This window comes from Mus musculus, chromosome 2 (assembly GCF_000001635.26).
Source record: "Mus musculus strain C57BL/6J chromosome 2, GRCm38.p6 C57BL/6J".
NCBI lineage: Eukaryota > Metazoa > Chordata > Mammalia > Rodentia > Muridae > Mus > Mus musculus.
This window is the reverse complement of record NC_000068.7, coordinates 16,996,322-17,014,481: the sequence shown is the minus strand read 5'-3', so window position 1 is coordinate 17,014,481 and position 18,160 is coordinate 16,996,322. Positions and strand designations below refer to the sequence as shown.

At 38.4% G+C, this 18,160-nt stretch overlaps 1 long non-coding RNA gene across 1 annotated transcript in view; it reads left to right on the top strand.

Annotated features, from left to right (window-relative positions):
• Positions 1 to 755: 755 nt before the first annotated feature.
• 4930515L03Rik (RIKEN cDNA 4930515L03 gene) overlaps positions 756 to 18,160 on the top strand; it is a 95,049-nt gene continuing 77,644 nt past the window's right edge. Inside the window, exons 1-2 of the long non-coding RNA NR_040632.1 lie at positions 756 to 818; positions 16,402 to 16,494. This is a non-coding gene — a long non-coding RNA (RIKEN cDNA 4930515L03 gene). The remainder of the gene's footprint in view (positions 819 to 16,401; positions 16,495 to 18,160) is intronic.

The following is an 18,160-nucleotide window of genomic DNA, read 5'->3' as shown; positions in this document are numbered from 1 at the left end:
TCCATGTGGAAGAATTTTTACTAATGACCAGCACTTTGCATTTCACTGTTCTTCTCCTTGGTAGATTGCAATTGTGTGTAAAGTGTAGCAGGCCTGTGGAAGCCCAATGGAGTTCCCTCCTACAGTCCCATCCATCAATGCTTAGCACTTCTGCTACTTTTCCTAATGCTATGCAAGCAGGCCAGTGCCATTCTGCATAGGCTGAGCACTAATGATTGTGTCAAAACAAAGCCTGAAGTAGCCACAGCAGCAGAGACAGTAAGTAGTGAGTGGACAGAAAGAGCAAAACTGAACTATCAAAACAAGTATTGGGGGGCAGACAACTTCTGTGGAGAAATACTCAGAAACAAAGTTTTGGAAATGAGTTTTCATGTCACACAGGTGAAGAGCCAGAATCTGTGGAACTGAGGTTGTTATTAATGTGACACGTTGATTCATGGGTCATCAGGGAGGAAAAGTGGATTGTAGAAAACCTGTTATGCACATGTTTTATTTATCTTCAATTTGGAGAGTTTGCCATAATTGTACCACTGGCATGATGAATTACTATAAAGGAAATTGATGAATTCTTAATCTTGAGTACAGTTTTGACCTAGATCCTAGGGTCCAGCTTACTATCTTTTGGAGGCAGAAGGCCCATGCCCAAAAGCCATTGTATCTACCCTGACACCCTCCTTTATGACCTTCAGTATGACCTTTATACTTGCCTTATGATGCCCTTTTGTCTCATCACTATCAGGAGTGAAGGTATACCCAGTATTCCTTTGGCTCCTAATAAGAATGAGCAGTCATTTGTAAGCTCTGTTGTTTTTCTAGAGGTAAGGCCAGGGACCCTGTACTTTACACTTAATCGTCCCAGGAGTACACACTTCCTACCTGATCCTTTAGAAGACATATGGTTTTGTGTGTTTATGGGATTTCTGAGTGACAACAAGCATCTGTATCTGTTTCCTGTGCCTTTTCTTGGGCTCTTTTCCTCCTGTTTGTTTTGTCCTATTTCAATGTTTTTACTTTAGCATTGTATTTATTATATTACATTAATTATAGTATATTATTATTCTTTACATGACTTTATTGTCTAATGAGAGACAGAATGGGAGTGGATACAGGTGGGAGGGAAAGTAGGGAAGAACTTGGAGAAGTAGGGGAAGGGGAAACCATAATCAGAATATATTGTATAAAAAAAAAAACCTATGTATTCGATGGAAGAGAAAAAGATGTTGAATTACATCACAGGATGTTAATATTTCCAAATTGGGATTGTTCCCAAATTGGGTTTTTATAATATATGAAATATTTTATTGAGGCCAGCCTGATAAACATAGTAAGTTCTGGGACTGCTAAAGCTACACAGAGAAATCCTGTCTTGAAAAACCAAAACAGAAAAAGAAAAACAGAAATGTAATAAAGTAAAAAGAAATTAAATGGATGTCACGCACTCAGATGTTGGTTATATTCAAGTTAGTATTTCTGTAAGCAATACTGAATACTGATTCCTTATGAGTATGCCATCCTCTGTAACCTTCAGTTAATGTGGTGGTAGTCAGTCTGGTATTTAACACATTAATGAAAATCACTTGATGAACATTGATTGATTGTCCTGAATTATTTTGTTTTTTCCTCTGTATACCAAATTAGGTGTCTTTGGTTTTTGTTTTTGATCAACCTACTCCTTAAAACATTTTGATTTCACTATGTGGGGATTTTATTCTCATGTTATTTTTTTTTTCTCTCTCTAAACTTCAGGAGCAAATGGCCATTGCTACCAGCAAAAATCACAAGAGAGCTAAGACTTAATGTATGATTAAGATCAAGTAGTTCTAAACACAAATATTAGTGATATTATATGGATTAAATAATTGAATGCAATGCTATGTGAACAGCTTTGGTCATTTCCATTGTGTGGACTTTCATCATGGAAGAGTCAACTCGATATAGTAGATTTGCTTTTACAATAAGCTTTGTATGTAAAGAAATTAATTCTCAATAAAACTAAAACTAAGTACTCAAGTACCACTTACCATTAAGCAGATTGGGTTCTTTGTTTGTTTGTTTGTTTGTTTTGTTTTGTTTGTTTTATTTTGTTTTGTTTTTCAAGACAGGGTTTCTCTGTGTAGCCCTGGCTGTCCTGGAACTCACTTTGTAGATCAGGCTGGCCTCAAACTCAGAAATCCTCCTGCCTTTGCCTCCCCAGTGCTGGGATTAAAGGTGTGCGCCACCACACCCAGCTCAGATTGGGTTCTTGGTTCTCCTTCACCATGTCTGCCCTTCCACATGATCAATGACTTGTTCTTTGTCTTTCATGCCTTATGCTCAATTAATGAATAAACCATGTTGTCTCTATATTTAACCATATAGCCTGCTTTCTGACTAGCATGTACAGCGCTGTCTGGTCCAAACCAGTATCCTTATAAAGAGTACTTCAATAATCTCCTTTTGTGTCGAGTTTATATAGAGAGCAATTATCTCTTGAGTGGTTTACTTGATTCCTCTTCCTCTCCAAAGTGGTTTCCAACATAGTTTTGGATTTCTCTTTATAAATGTAAGTAAACCATGCCAGTTTCATGATCTTCACTCATCCTACTACTTTACAGTTTGTAATAGAAGAGTGCCTCAAATAAGGTGACACCCACATCTCTTGGGGATAATTTACTGCCCATAACAAAAAGACAAGATACTGCATTGTCACAAAAGCTGCACTCATGCTTATGCTTAAATTCAGTGACAATGTAGAAAAGCCAACTTGACCTCAAATGTCCCCGTGAGTTTGTTCTAGTGTTTGTACTGTCTGGGTTTCTGTTCAACTACCCCTTTTGACAAACCTCTTATCCTTTATTTTCTCTATGTCAATCTCTATGTCATCCAGATTCACTAAAGTGTTACAAGTATCTCTGCATTAGGATGTAGACTCATTTAGTTATATTTCCCAGCAGCATCTCCTTCAGTGCTTCTTAACCATTTGTGTTTCATCTTTGAGAGCGCTCTGCTTAGTGCTTAGTGCAAATTTAAAATGTACCCCATTTTTAAGTAGGGCTATTTGTTTTCTTGTGTGTGTGTGTGTGTGTGTGTACACATGTGTGTGTTCATGTGTTGCTGAAGAGGTCCTCATGCATCCTATATAGAAGTGAGGACTTTGTACATGCTTCAAAATGTGTCTACTCCTAAGCTATAACCCAATCACTCCTTTTATCCAGGATTTAGCAGCATTGGGCAGCACTTCTTAAAGATATTATCCAACTTTTTTGATGGTTTTTGGAACCACCTCATTAGAAGTGATTTCATTCCACACAGAACAAAGTGAAATAAGCTGGTAGGTAGAAAAGTGAGCACCCAGCTCAGGTGATTTCCCACATTTGTGAAATCAGTGCATACAATCATGTCAATTGAATAGGTTTTGATTGCTGTTAAGTATGGGAAAGAAAAGGTAATCAAAAAGCTAAGACCACCAAACAAATGATACGGGGTTTTTACTTTTTAACTTTCCTTATGTATCTGGCTCTGCTTTTTGTCTTCTAGTACTGGCTTCAAGAAGTCAGGAAATGTTAATGTAGAAAGTGAGATTGTCATTTGTACAATCATGTTTTAATGAACAAACACATCACTAATGTATTTATGAACATATAAAGTGCTGCATTGTGGCTGTAAAGTAGGGTGCTATATCCTTTAGATGAGCTGATGGATACAAAATTTCTTTGCTTTAAAAATGTCTTAATTCCTGTGAGATGCATAGAAGGCCAATTTTCAAAATATTTAATTATTTCCTTACACAAACACCCGTTTTATTTCTAAAAGACTGGATGAGCACATCACTGACAAAGCCTAGTACCCTTTCAACAACTTTTGAATTTTTGTTTCCAGTAAAGAGAGGGTTTACTTGAAAAACTGATTTTTATGCTGCTACCAACATAGAAAAAGATTTATCAAGTATATTCTTTTGGAATAATACTATAATTAGTATAAATTCTTTACAACTATGGAATGTAGATTTGGAAAACCATCAAACTAAAATCCAAATTTTGGACAGCTCTCTTCTTATTGTAACAACATTCTCCACTGTCCACTCACAATCATTTTTTCAAGTAAAATATCTCCTTCTTTGAGACAGAAATTTAAGCATTCCAAAGAGACTCCATGGGCGAAGACTCCATGTCCACATCACCTTGGACTCTACATTCAATGAGCTATGGGGATGTTATCCTCAGCAATGACTCACTGTTGTCAGTTTTCAGAGAGCAACCTTTTGTCTTAGCATTAGCTAGTGTTGTTTAAGGATCTCCACAGGACCACATTGGTCAACAACTCAAAGGACTGTAACTAAGTCACTCCACTGGAAGCCTTGGGTGCTACAAAATATGGCCAGTTCAGAATCTACTTCGCCCATTATTAGGAATCCTCACTAAGGTCATCCTCATAGATTCCAGGAAGTTTCCATTTCCTAGGTTTCTATCCTCTTCCAGAATTCCCCAATTCCCTCTGTCTCTCCCCACATTCTCTGCCTTCATCTTCCCCATCCTTCCCTTTCTTCTCCACACCAGCCTCCAGCCCACCTTCAACATTTATTCTATTTCTCCTTCTGAGGGAGGGAGGTACATGCATTACTGTCTCCTACCCCACACCCCAGCCTTCCTCTTTACCTAACCTCTCTGGGTCTACAGATTATAGCTTGATTATTATTTATGTAACAGCTAGTATCCACTTATAAGTAAACAAATACCATACTTGATATTTTGCTTTTGGGTTACCTCAATTAGGAAGATGGTTTTTTCTAGTTGCACCAATTTGTCTGAAAATTTCATGATGTCATTTGTTTAAACAGCTGAGTAAAATGTCATTGTCTAAATGTACTACATTTTCTTCATCTGTTCTTCTGTTGAGAGACATCTAGGTTGTTTCTAGTTTCTGGCTACTATGAATAAAGTCACAAGGAACATAGATGAGCAAGTGTCCTTGTGGTAGGATGCTATATGCCCAAGCATTTTAAAGCTGTATCTTGTAGATTGATTTCCAGTTTCCTGAGGAATCGCCATATTGATTTCTATAGTGGCTGTAAAAGTTTGCACTCCAACAAAAAATGGAGGAGTATTCCCCTTTCTCTAAATCTCACCAGCATGACCTGTCATTTGTGTAATTGATTTTAGCAATCCTGTCAGGTATAGGTTGAAATCTGAAAGTAGTTTTGATCTGTATTTTCCTGATGGATAAGGATGTTGAACATTTCTTTAAGTGTTTCTCAGACATGTGGTATTTCCCTATTGAGAATTCTTTATTTAAATATGTACCATATTTTAAAAATTGGATTATTTGTTTTTTGACATTTGAGTTTATCATGACTTTTTAAAATATATATTTTGGATATTAGACATCTATCAGATGTGCAGTTGGTAAAAGTATTTTTCCATTCTTTAGGCTGCCTCTTTGTCTGCTCAGTGGTGTCCTTTGACTTACAGAAGCTATTCTGTTTCATGAACTCCCATTAATTAATCATTGATCTTAATGCCTGCATTTTCAGTGTTCTGTTTAGAAAGTCTTTTGTGCCTCAACGCATTCAAGGCTATTCTTCACTTATTTTCTATTTCTTGGATATTTTCTTTATTTACATTTCAAATATTTTCCCCTTTCCAGGTCTTGCCTTTGGAAACCCCCTATCCCATCTACCACTCCCGTGACTCTATGAGGGTGCTCCCCCACCCACCCACTCCCATCCTCTCACCCAGGCATTCCCCTACAGTGGGGCATTGAACACCCTCAGGCACAAGGGTCTCTCCTCCAACTGATGTCCAACAAGGCCATCTTTTGCCACATATGTGGCCAGCACCATGGGTTGCTTCCTGTGTATTCTTTGGTTGGTGGTACAGTCCCTGGGAATTCCAGGGGGTCTGGAGTGTTGACACTGTTGCTTCCTTCGTGGGACTACAAATTCCCTTAGCTCCTTCAGTTCTAACTCCTCTAGTAAGGACCCCCCCCCCCCCAAGCTCAGTTCAATGATTGGCTACAAGTTTCCTCCTCTGTATTTGTCAGCCTCTGGCAGAGCCTCTGAGGAGACAGCTATATTAGGCTTCTATTAACAAACACTTCCTGGCATCCACAATAACTTCCAGGTTTGGTGGCTATATATGGGATCAATCTCCATGTGGGGCAGTCTCTGGATGGTCTTTCCTTCAGTCTCTGCTCCACACTTTGTATCCATATTTCCTCTTTTGATTATTTGTTCACCCTCTAAAAAGCACTGAAGCATTCACATTTTGGTCTTCCTTCTTCTTAGGCTTCACATCATCTGTGAATTGAACTGTGGGTATTCTGAACTTTTGGGCTAATATCCACTTATCAGTGAGTACATACCGTGCTTGTTCCTTTGTGACTGAGTCACCTCACTCAGGATGATATTCTCAAGTTCAACCCATTTGCCTGCAAATTTCATGAAGTCATTGATTTTTAATAGCTGAGTAGTACTCCATTGTGTAAATGTATCACATTTTCTGTATCCATTCCTTTGTTGAGGAACATCTGGTTGCTTCCAGCTTCTGGCTATTATAAATATGACTGCTATGGGCATAGTGGAGCATGTGTCCTTATTAAATTTTGGAGCATCATATAGGTATTTGCCCAGGAGTGCTATGGCTAGGTCCTCAGGTAGTACTATGCCCAATTTTCTGAGGAAAATGAGTTTGATTTCCGGAGTGGTTGTAGCAGCTTTCAATTCCACCAGCAATGAAGGAGTGTACCTCTTTCTTCAAATCCTTGCCAGCATCTGCTGTAATCTGAGTTTTTGATCTTAGCCATTCTGACTGGTGTGAGGTGGAATCTCAGGGTCATTTTGATTTTTATTTTCCTGATGACTAAGGATGTTGAACATTGATTTAGGTGTTTCTGATCCCTTTGAATTTCATCAGTTGAGAATTCTCTGTTTAGCTCTGTTCCCCATTTTTAATAGGGTTATTTGGTCCTCTGGAGTCTACCTTCTTGAGTTCTTTTGATATGTCAGATATTAGCCCCCTATCGGATTTAGAATGGGTAAAGATCTTTTCCCAATCTATTAATTGCCAATTTGTCCTATTGACAGTGTCCTTACAGAAGCTTTGCAATTTTATGAAGTCCTATTTGTGGATTCTTGATCTTAGACCATAAGCCATTTGTTGTTCTGTTCAGGAAAAATTTCCCCTGTTCCCATGTGCTTGAGAATTTTCTCCACTTTCTCTTCTTCTTTTTCTTTTTTAATTAGGTATTTATTTCATTTACATTTCCAATGCTATCCCAAAAGTCCCCCACATGCTCTCCCACCCACTCCCCCACCCACCCACTCCCACTTCTTGGCCTTGGCATTTCCCTGTACTGAGGCATATAAAGTTTGCACCACCAATGGGCCTCTCTTTCCACTGATGGCTGACTAGGCCATCTTCTGATACATATGCAGCTAGAGACACGAGCTCCAGGGTGTACTGATTAGTTCATATTGTTGTTCCACCTATAGGGTTGCAGATCCCTTTAACTCCTTGGATACTTTCTCTAGCTCCTATTAGATTCAGTGTATCTGGTTTTATATGAAGGTCCTTGATCCACTTGGACTTGAGTTTTGAAATGGGAGATAAGAATGGATCAATTTGCATTCTTCTTCATGTTGACCACCAGTTGGACCAGCACCATTAGTTGAAGATGCTGTCTTTTTTCCACTGGATGGTTATAGCTACTTTGTCAATGGTGTAGGTGTGTGGGTTCATTGCTGGGTCTTCAATTATATTCCATTGATCTACATGACTGTGACTGTACCAACACCATGCATTTTTCTTTTAAATCACTATTGCTCTGTAGTACAGCTTGAGGTCCAGGACGCTGATTCCCCCAGAAATTCTTTTATTCTTGAGAATAGTTTTCGCTATCCTGCTTTTTAATTTTATTTTTTATTTTTGTTGTTTTTTTTTTTATTCCAGATAAATTTGAGAATTGCTCTTTCTAATTCTATGAAAAATTGGGTTGGAATTTTGATGGGGATTGCATTGAATCTGTAGATTTCTTTTACAAGATGGCCATCGTTACTATATTAATCCTGCCAATCCATGATCATGGGAGATCTTTCCATTTTCTGAGGTCTTCTTTGATTTCTTTCTTCAGAGAATTGAAGTTCTCATCATACAGATCTTTCACTTGTTTGGTTAGAGTCACACCAAGATACTTTATATTGTTTGTGACTACTCTGAACAGTATCATTTCCCTAATTTCTTTCTCAGTCTGTTTATCTTTTGGGTATAGGAAGGCTACTGGTTTGTTTGAGTTAATTTTATATCCAGCCACATTACTGAACTTGTTTATTAGCTGTAGGAAAACTCTGGTGGAGTTTTGGGGGTCACTTAAGTATGCTATTATATCATCTGTAAATAGTGATATTTTGACTTCTTCCTTTCCAATTTGTATTCCTTTAATCTCCTTTTGTTGTCTAATTGTTCGGCCTAGAACATCAAGTACTACATTGAATAAATAGGGAGAAAGAGGGCAGCCTTGTCTAGTCCCTATTTTTAGTGGATTGTTTTTTCAAGTTTCAATACTTTTTGTTTGATGTTGGCTACTGGTTTGCTGTATATTGCTTTAGCTATGTTTAGGTATAGGCCTTGAATTCCTGATCTTTCCAAGACTTTTAACCTGATGGGATGTTGAATTTTGTCAAATGCTTTTTCAGCATCTAATGAAATGATTGTGTTTTCTTTTCTTTGAGTTTGTTTATGTAGTGGATTACATTGATAGATTTCCATATATTAAACCATTCCTGCATCCCTGGAATGAAATCTACTTGATCATGGTGAATGACTGTTTGATGTGTTCTTTGATTTGGTTGGCAAGAATCGTATTGGGTATTTTTGCATCAACATTCATGAGATCTGAAATTCTTTTTCTTTGTTGGGTCTTTCTGTGGTTTTGTTATCAACATAATCGTGGCTTCACAGAATGTATTGGGTAGTGTTTCTTCTGTTTCTATTTTGTGGAATAGTTTGAAGAGTTTTGATATTAGGTCTTCTTTGAAGGTGTGATAGAATTCTGCACTAATCCCATCTGGTCCAGGGCTTTTTTTTTTTTTTTAATTGGAAGACTTTGATGACTGCTTCTATTTCTTTAGGGGGTTATGGGACTGTTTAGATGGTTTATCTGATCCTGATTTAACTTACGTATTTGGTATTTTTCTAGGAAATTGTCCATTTCAACCAGATATTCCAGTTGGGTTTAGTATAGGCTTTTGCAGTAGGATCTGATGAATTTTTAAAATTTCCTCAGATTCTGTTGTTGTATCTCCCTTTTCTTTTCTGATTTTGTTAATTTGGATACTGTCTCTGTACATTCTGGTTAGTCTGGCTACAGGTTTATCTTGTTGATTTTTCTCATAGAACCAGCTCCTGGTTTTATTGTTTCTTTGTATAGTTCTTTTTTGTTTCAATTTGGTTGATTTCAGGCCTGAGTTTGACTATTTCCTGCTGTAAAATCCCCTTGGGTGAATTTGCTTCTTTTTGTTCTATAGATTTCAGGTATGCTGTTAAGCTTCAGTTCAGTTTCTTTATGGAGGCACTTAGAGCTATGAGTTTTCTGCTTAGCACTGCTTTCATTGTGTCCTATAAGTTTGGGTACGTTGTGCCTTCATTTTTATTAAATTCTAAAAAGTCTTTAATTTCTTTCTTTATTTCTTCCTTGACCAAGTTATCATTGACTAGAGCATTGTTCAGCTTCCATGTGTATGTAGGCTTTCTGTTGTTTTTGTTGCTATTGGATACCAGCCTTAATCAGTTGTGTTCTGATTGGAGGCATGGGATTATTTCAATCTTCTTTTATCTGTTGAGATCTGTTTTGTGACTGATTGTATGGTCAATTTTGGAGAAGGTTCTATGAGGTGCTGAGAAGAAGGTATGTTCTTTTGAGTTAGGAAGAAATGTTCTATAGATATTTGTTAAATCCATTTGGTCCATAACTTCTTTTAGTTTCACTGTGTCTCTGTTTAATTTGTGTTTCTCTGATCTGTACATTGATGAGAGTGGGATGTCGCACTCCCACACTATTAGTGTGTGAGGGACAATGTGTGCTTTGAGCTTTAGTAAAGTTTCTTTTAAGAATGTGGGTGCCCTTGCATTTCGAGCATAGATGGTTAGAACTGAGAGTTCATCTTGGTAGATTTTTCCTTTGAAGAGTATGAAGTGTCCTTACTTATCTTTTTTGATAACCTTCAGTTGAAAGTCAATTTTATCCAATATTAGAATGGCTACTCCAGCATCTTTCTTGGGACCATTTGCTTGGAAATTTGTTTTCCAACCCTTTACTCTGAGGTAGTGTTTGTCTTTGACACTGAGGTGTGTTTCCTGTATGCAGCAATATGCTGGGTCCTGATTACATATCCAATGTGTTAGTCTATGTCTTTTTATTGGGGAAGTGAGTGCATTGATGTTTAGAGATATTAATAGTTCATAGTTGTTGCTTCCTGTTATTTTTGATGTTATTTTTTGCTTATGTGGTTTTCTTATTTTTGTTTGTTGAAATAAGATTACTTTCTTACTTTTTCTAGGGTGTAGTTTCAATCCTTGTGTTGGGGTTTTCCACCTATTATTCTTTGTAGAGCTGGATTTGTGGAAAGATATTGTGTAAATTTGGTTTTGTCATTGAATAGCTTGGTTTCACCATCTATGTTAATTGAGAGTTTTGCTGGGTATAGTAGTCTGGGCTGGCATTTGTGTTCTCTTAGGGTCTGTATGAGATCTGCCCAGGATCTTCTAGCTTTAATAGTCTTCTTTGACTGTTATGTCAATGTTTTCTATGGTATCTTCTGCACCTGGGATTCTCTCTTCTATCTCTTTTATTCTGTTGGTGATGCTTTCATTTATGACTCCTGATCTCTTCCTAGGTTTTCTATCCCCAGAATTGTCTCCCTTTGTGATTTCTTTATTGTTTCTATTTCCATTTTAGATCCTGGATGGTTTTGTTCAGTTCCTTTACCTATTTGATTGTGTTTTTCTGTAATTCTTTAAAGGATTTTTGCATTTCCTCTTTAAGGTCTTCTACCTATTTACCTGTCTTCTCTTGTATTTCTTTAAAGGAGTTATTCATGTCATTCTTAAAGTCCTCTATTATCATCATGAAATGTGTTTTATATTAGAGTCTTGCTTTTCTGGTGTGTTGGGGTAATCATGGCTCACTATGGTGAGAGAACTGGATTCTGATGATGCCAAGTAGTCTTGGTTTCTGTTGCTTATGTTCTTGCCCTTGCCTTTCACCATCTAGTTATCTCTGGTGTTAGGTTGTCTTGCTGTCTCTGACTGTGGCTTGACTGCAAGCCTCCGTGTCAGTACTCCTGGCAGACCAGTTCTCTCCAGGAGAAATTTAGGTATGAACATCTGTGATAGATGTTCAGCTCTGGGGTGCAGACAGAAACCAGAAGGATCCTGTCCCCAGCTGATCCTTGTTTCCTGTGTCCTGATGGCTCTGGGAGGGCCCCTCTTGGGCCAGAAATTTGAAGAGATGTGGTGGTCTTACCTGTGCTCACTGGTTTGTCTGCACACCTGGGAGACCAGCTCTCTCCTGGAGGTATTTGTATATGTAGCTCTGTGGCACAGGATCAGCTCTGAGCTATTCTTCACTTTTTTTCTGTCATGTTCAGTGTATCTAGTTTTATGTGGAGGTCTTCAGTTCACTTGGACTTGCCCTTTTTTTGCAGGATGATAAATATGCTATTTGCATCGTTCCACATGTAGACATCCAGTTTGAGCAGCATCATTTGTGGAAGATACTGTCCTTTTTATTCAGTTTGTATTTCTGGATTATATCAATAATCCAGTGTCCATAGGTGCATGGATTTACATCTGGGTCTTTGATTAGATTCCACTGATCAATATGCCAAAGCCATAGTCATTTTAGACACTTGATGGGTGTACACCAATTTCTGCAATGCAGAGGAAGAGTATTTGCAACATTGCAGAAACTGTTGCATGGTATTAAGCAAGAATTCTATTTTTGGGTTCCTTTGCTGTTATTTATTTTCTAACTAATGAAGTGCTAGAAACACTGTTCTGGAATATAATACACATTTAATTACTTTCTTTTGCTTTTGTGGCTAATGTGGAAGTTCTCGATTACAAACAAAAGAAATATAAGTTACAAGGGTCTTAGTGAATCCCTAAATGATGCCCTTTCAACTTTACAAGTACTCTGCACTTGATGATTTTGACACATTAACTGAAATAATTTATACAGAGTCAATTTTCACCTGGACAAGTAAGTGCAATCCTTCTGCTCAGATCCCATGTTCAGTATGATCCCTCCAGTTTTGTTCTAACCCTCACAATGTCTCACTGCAGTTTAGTGTTGCTTTTCATCTTCTGGATGCCCTACTATTTTTTACTGTTGATGTATTTTTAGACACAAATAGGTAGGGTCTTACAGATAAAACTCAAAACTGAACTTGCCATTTAGTTAATTGAATAGTATGAATTTTAACTTATTTTATTCTTTTTTCACTTTTTTAATTTATTTATTTATTAATTTTATTTATTTACACTTCAAATGTTGTCCCCCTTCCCGGTCCGTAATCCACAAGCCTCCCACCCCATTCCCCTCCTTCCCCCTCTCCACCCCCCCCCCCCTGCTAAGAGGATGCTCCTCACCAACCCACTCTTTCCCAATTCACTCCCTCAGCATCCCCTTTCCCTGAGGCATCAAACCTCCACAGGACCAAGAGCATATCTTCCCACTGAGGCCAGACAAGGCAGTCCTTTATTACATATGTAGCAGGGGCCCACAGACCAGCCTATGTATACTGTTTGATTGGGAGCTCTAAGAAGACTGGTCAGTTGACACTGTCATTTTTCCTATGGAGTTACATTTCCCTTCAGCTCCCTCAGTCCTTCCCCTAACTCCTCCACAGAGGTCCCATGCTAAGTCCAATGGTTGCCTTTCCTTTTCCAATGCATTTCCTTCAGGCATGAGCAATTCTGGGTTAAAATTTTTGAGATGGGTGGGTGGCCCAAATGGTAAGGGGGCCTCACCAGTCTATCTACTGGAGGTGGTCTCTTCGGGTTCTATGTCCTTGCTGTTGGGCATTTCAGTTAATGTCATCCCCGTTGGGTCCTTTGAGCCTCTCATATCCCTGGTGTCTGGGATTTTTTTTTTGTGGTTCCTCCTGTTCCCCACTCCTCACTGCTGCATTTCTATTCATTCTCCTGGCCCTCTGGGTTTCTCTCCTGTCTCCCCAAATAAGTCTTGTACATACAGTGTTTTCATTTTTACATTCCCTTACCATTAATGATGTCTTCCAACCCAATCCAGAGATGTCAGCCTCATAGGACCTGAGATTTTTGTCTGAGAAATAGGTACTTTCTTGTTTTTCTGATACAAATGTTCCTTTTAGCTCTCAGCTTATATCAGTGACTTTGTCACAGTAATTCTTTCTGTCATGGCAGTAATTATCTCTGGAAAGCCACTGTCCTCATTTGTTATTGTGACTTCACAACTTTCTCAGTGTGAAAGTAAAACCTCTTTATGTTTTACCACTTTCATATGCATTTGTAGCTAGTCTTTACATTTCCCTTCTTTAGTAGAGTGCACATTTCTTCCCGCATCTAAACTTAATTGATCTTATCTTCATTTTCTATGTCCTACTTGGCTCATTGGAATCAAAAGATGGTATAGTCTAGAGCTGAGAGAGGCTTAACAGTGCCCTGTGACTGAACCTCTTTGTTATCTGGGATCCCTTTCATTTCTTCATTGGGTTCTGTACTCAGAAAGGCTTTTTCTAAAAGCAATGCATTTTCTTTGGTAATCTTCCAATTGTTTCCTCCATGTCTTACCACCAATGATATATGCAATTGGTATTCAGAATTCCTCATCAGGGCAAGACTGGTTGTCACTGATTGTGTCACTACACCAAAGTGATAAAGTATCCTCTCTTCCAGCTGGGCTAGGACAGACAACCAATCAAATAGCAAAACTTAATGTTTCCAGAAGCCCTGGGAGTGTTATCTTAAGTGAATGCAAGTTTTCCACTAGGCTATTTGCAAAGCTGAAAATAGCATGGAGTAATCCTTTAAAAGCCCCTTCTGAATCAGGAAGCCTTAGGTGGGGATAAAGAATATAATCCTACCCTGGTGTTTCACAGAGGTTTTCAGTAGGTCATAGTTTTCCATTGCTCCTAATTCATGTCTTTCTGCAACTGACTCCGTATTCCCAACCTGCAGTGAGGTAGATATCACCAGCACCTGCAGATATACACCTGCACCTGCCTTGAATCCTGATCCTCTGTATCAGTGCATGGAAAAAAAAATCTCCACCCAGCAGGACACCAGCTGCCATGGCTAAGAAGCTATCAAATCACAAATACATAACATTTTCACTGGATAATCTGAGAGACCAGATGCCTTTGGGCTTCCCGGAAACAAGCATTGAACATAAACAGTCTGAAATGTGTCTAGCCTAGATGGACTTGGAAGATTCCTCAGTTCTGATAAAACAAACAAACAAACAAACAAACAAACAGAGCAGATCTGAAGTTGGAGATGTCACAGTTCTTCCTAGAAGGATATTAGGTTTGGCTTCTGGCTACTTGCTTTAATGGCTACTTTTAAATTCATCTGGTACCATTCTCAGTAACTCATAAATACTAACTCATTTAATAACCCTTATCCTCCTGTGTTCTTCTACATGGTGCAAAGCATGAACTATGATTGGTCTCTGAGGTCTTGCACTATTTCTTTTTGGTAATGTTGCCTGATGAGCAGGTAATGAATTCTGGTCTTTAATGTGCATCCAGAGATCATGATTTCCTAATAATCCAATGTGTTTTCTTAGAATCATCATTGTATTAAATATATAAAACATCTAAACTGAAAAAAATATTTCTAATAGTTCTCCAAGGCAATCATGATTCTGATTTTTATTTTATTTATAGGGAAACTGAGGCCCACACAGTCCAGTGGTTTTTTTGGGGGAATCACACAGCTTGTTGGCACTAGAGATAAGCTCTGAACCTGTAGTTTATTTTCTCCCCCAGTACAACATAGTATCTGGCTTTTTTCACATCAACCAAATACCCTCTAGTAAATGGCCGATGATGTCTAAGGTCATGTCTGACAGATCGTACAAGACATGGGTTGGACAGATGTCCAGTTTATGCTACTAATTTCTAGAGGGCAATGTAATAACATTGCTATTAGGAGGATAACTTGGGGAGGCATTTACAGGGATATAAAATTATTGCAAGAACATGACACACGTTTGATATATTAGCCATGGACTCAGGTCTCTTTCCTAATCTCACAAAGTATAACCACTGTCCCCCATTTTAATTCTTATTTCTCTCTACTCATTCAAAAAATGGTCTGATCCATATTTGTTTTCTGGCTTACCACCGTACATGGAAAGAAAACAGGGCAATAATTTCTTTCCTTCAGCAACAAGTAGCAGAAAAGTAACCTTACCATCCAAATCACAGCAGTCTCACTGTAAGTAATCATCAAAGTACAAGAACACAGACTCCACCTTCTGTGAACTAGCAGGACCACTGTGCAGTGGAAGAAATTATCCGTGATTAAAAAGGGGAGCATTCAGACTGCAGCAACCAGCTGAGGGTGCTAAAGTTGACCTCACTTTGGATTTTATTGTTTACGGGGAATTTCTCTTGTTTTGATGTTCCCCAGCAGCCCGTGTTAGAATAAAGCAAAATATATTATTGATGCTGGGATTGAAAGAAGAAAATGTATTCCTCCAGTTCCATTATGTTAACGCTTGTAGTGCTGCTCTTCAGCCACTCCCAGGGGCTAGATATGCTTGCTTTGCAATGATTCCCGCTGCCCCAATCTTTAATAAAGCAGTGGTGGGCAATTATTTCATTTGTCTCCCGCCGTTCTTTTACATTGAATCCTGGGCTTATAGGCTTCAATTGGAGGCAATCTTGGCCGTGTGTAACGTGGTCCTCAAAAAAGATGTTGGTTGCTAACATGCATTGGCAATGCTAGCTTCCTTTCCTCGGAATGTCTTGAAGTAGAACAGAACAGCATAAAGGAAGGTTGATTTTTCTGAGGCTGATGTTTTAAGGAGGAAGAAAAATAAGAGAACCCATTTGCAGAATTTTTATGCCTTTCTTTATGGAATGGCCGTTAGGATCTATTTGCAAATATCAATCACTTCCCAAAACATGGTGCATCTATTTTAATTTGCATTTTCAGTGGCTATGCTGAACTCTAGAGCAATGCATTTTAAGTTAAATAACCATTGAGGAGGTCAGCAGGACATTCCCATACCCTACTTTTTAATCTGCTCAGGGTGAGCACTATTCTATCCTAAGTGCAATCAATTTAGGGAGAAAATGACTCCTACAAATCCTAAAAGCACATGAGTTTGTACTTATGTTCGTGGAATATTCACTGTGCATCACAAATATCTCAACAGGAAGAAGAAAATGTGCAGTGTAAAACAAGAGAATGGTAACTGAAGTGGAGTTTTTACCTTGCCATTTGGAAGGCTTTCCAAGACAGATGAAAAGCAAGTATTACAATCAAATCTCATTTATTTAAACAATATTACCCACATAATTAGTGAAAACTTTATATTTGCCTGCAATCGGCAAAAAACTGTGGCAAAAAACTGTGGTCCACAGTTTCTGAGTATTTTCATGAATTTTATCTAACACACAAGTATTCAAAATTGCCTTCATCTTAGTTGTATTATTATCTTTGAAGATATTTACTTCCAGAAACTGTTTCCTTGGTGAGAAAAATGCAAGCTCTTCTTATTAAATAGCAAAGTATTTCTCTTTGATAGTTTGATAGGACAATTTAGTTTGGATAATGAGCAGTAATGGAGCCAAGGCGAGAGAGGGGGAGAGAGAGAGAGAGAGAGAGAGAGAGAGAGAGACAGAGAGAGACAGAGAGAGACAGAGAGAGACAGAGAGACAGAGAGAGAGATAGAGAGAGAGAGAAAGAGAGAGAGAGAGAGAGAGAGCGCTTAACACAAGTGTAGATTCTTCTTGATGTTCTCGATGTTCTCTCACTGCTCACTGGCTGGCTTTCCTTCTGGGAGTTGCTGCTTTGGGATTAACAGAAGAGAGGGAAGGTTTATAGATGGAGTCTAATGATGGAAATAGCAGAATACAATTTATATTTAATTTTTTATTGCCTAACTAGTGCTGTACTTTTGCAGGATTTTCCCTGTCCAATGACGTTAGTACAGAGGAGACCTATGATTGGACAGCGAAAAGGGAGGTGGGGCTAAAGTTGGAGAGAGAGAGAGAGAGAGAGAGAGAGAGAGAGAGAGAGAGGAGAATGGAGGCTGATGTGATGATATCACAAGGTTAGATTAATTGGGATAAAGCTTTTATCGTTCTCAGTTGGCTCTGAAATTATTGCATTGGCATCCTGTAAATTGTGAGTTTATATATACATAAATCTGATTGGTTAACTACCAGCTTTAAGAGTTTTGATTCTACAGGGTTACTGGGTATTGTGATTTCTAATGAATTTGGCAATTCAGTTTGAATACTGGAGTGTGGGACTGCAGATTATAGAAGATTATATAAGAGAGGGAGCTAGTGGTTCCTGGGACAAGCAAGCCAGATGCTGCAGGGCCTAGCTAGAGAGAGTTGCCAGCAAGAGCACAGGAGCACTCAGCCTAGCCCCACCGGGGACTTGGTGGGTTCATTTTTAATGTTTCCTGCAACAGTGTACAACTCACTTTACCAAATTCTGAACTGAAAAATGTTTTTATATAGGTGATTGTATTACCAGGGAATCAAGAAATGCTGAGGCGATAGGAAAAGAATTCAAATTTACCCTGTAAAATCAACTGGGGAGCTTTTTGAATGGGTCTCTTTTGAGTTAGTTAATATTATATAAAACAGTTTGTACTCACATATAGTAAAGCCACTAGGAGCATAGTAGAGCCTGATAGACTCAAGAGAAGGTTCTAGAACTCTGCACATTTGTTCCCTATCATTCTTCTCAGGCTCTTAGAGCACTAAGCAATGGTTTATAGTCAGAGAGCAAGTCACTATATACATGGGGGTCCTAATACGACCTTCAAAGACATGCTCTCAATGACCTACTTCCTAAAACTTGGCCTTGCTTATGTCTTAAAATTTCTCCCACCTTCCAGTAGCTCTAGCTCTATCAGCTGGATCCAAGCTTAACACCTAAGTTTTTCTAGGAGCATT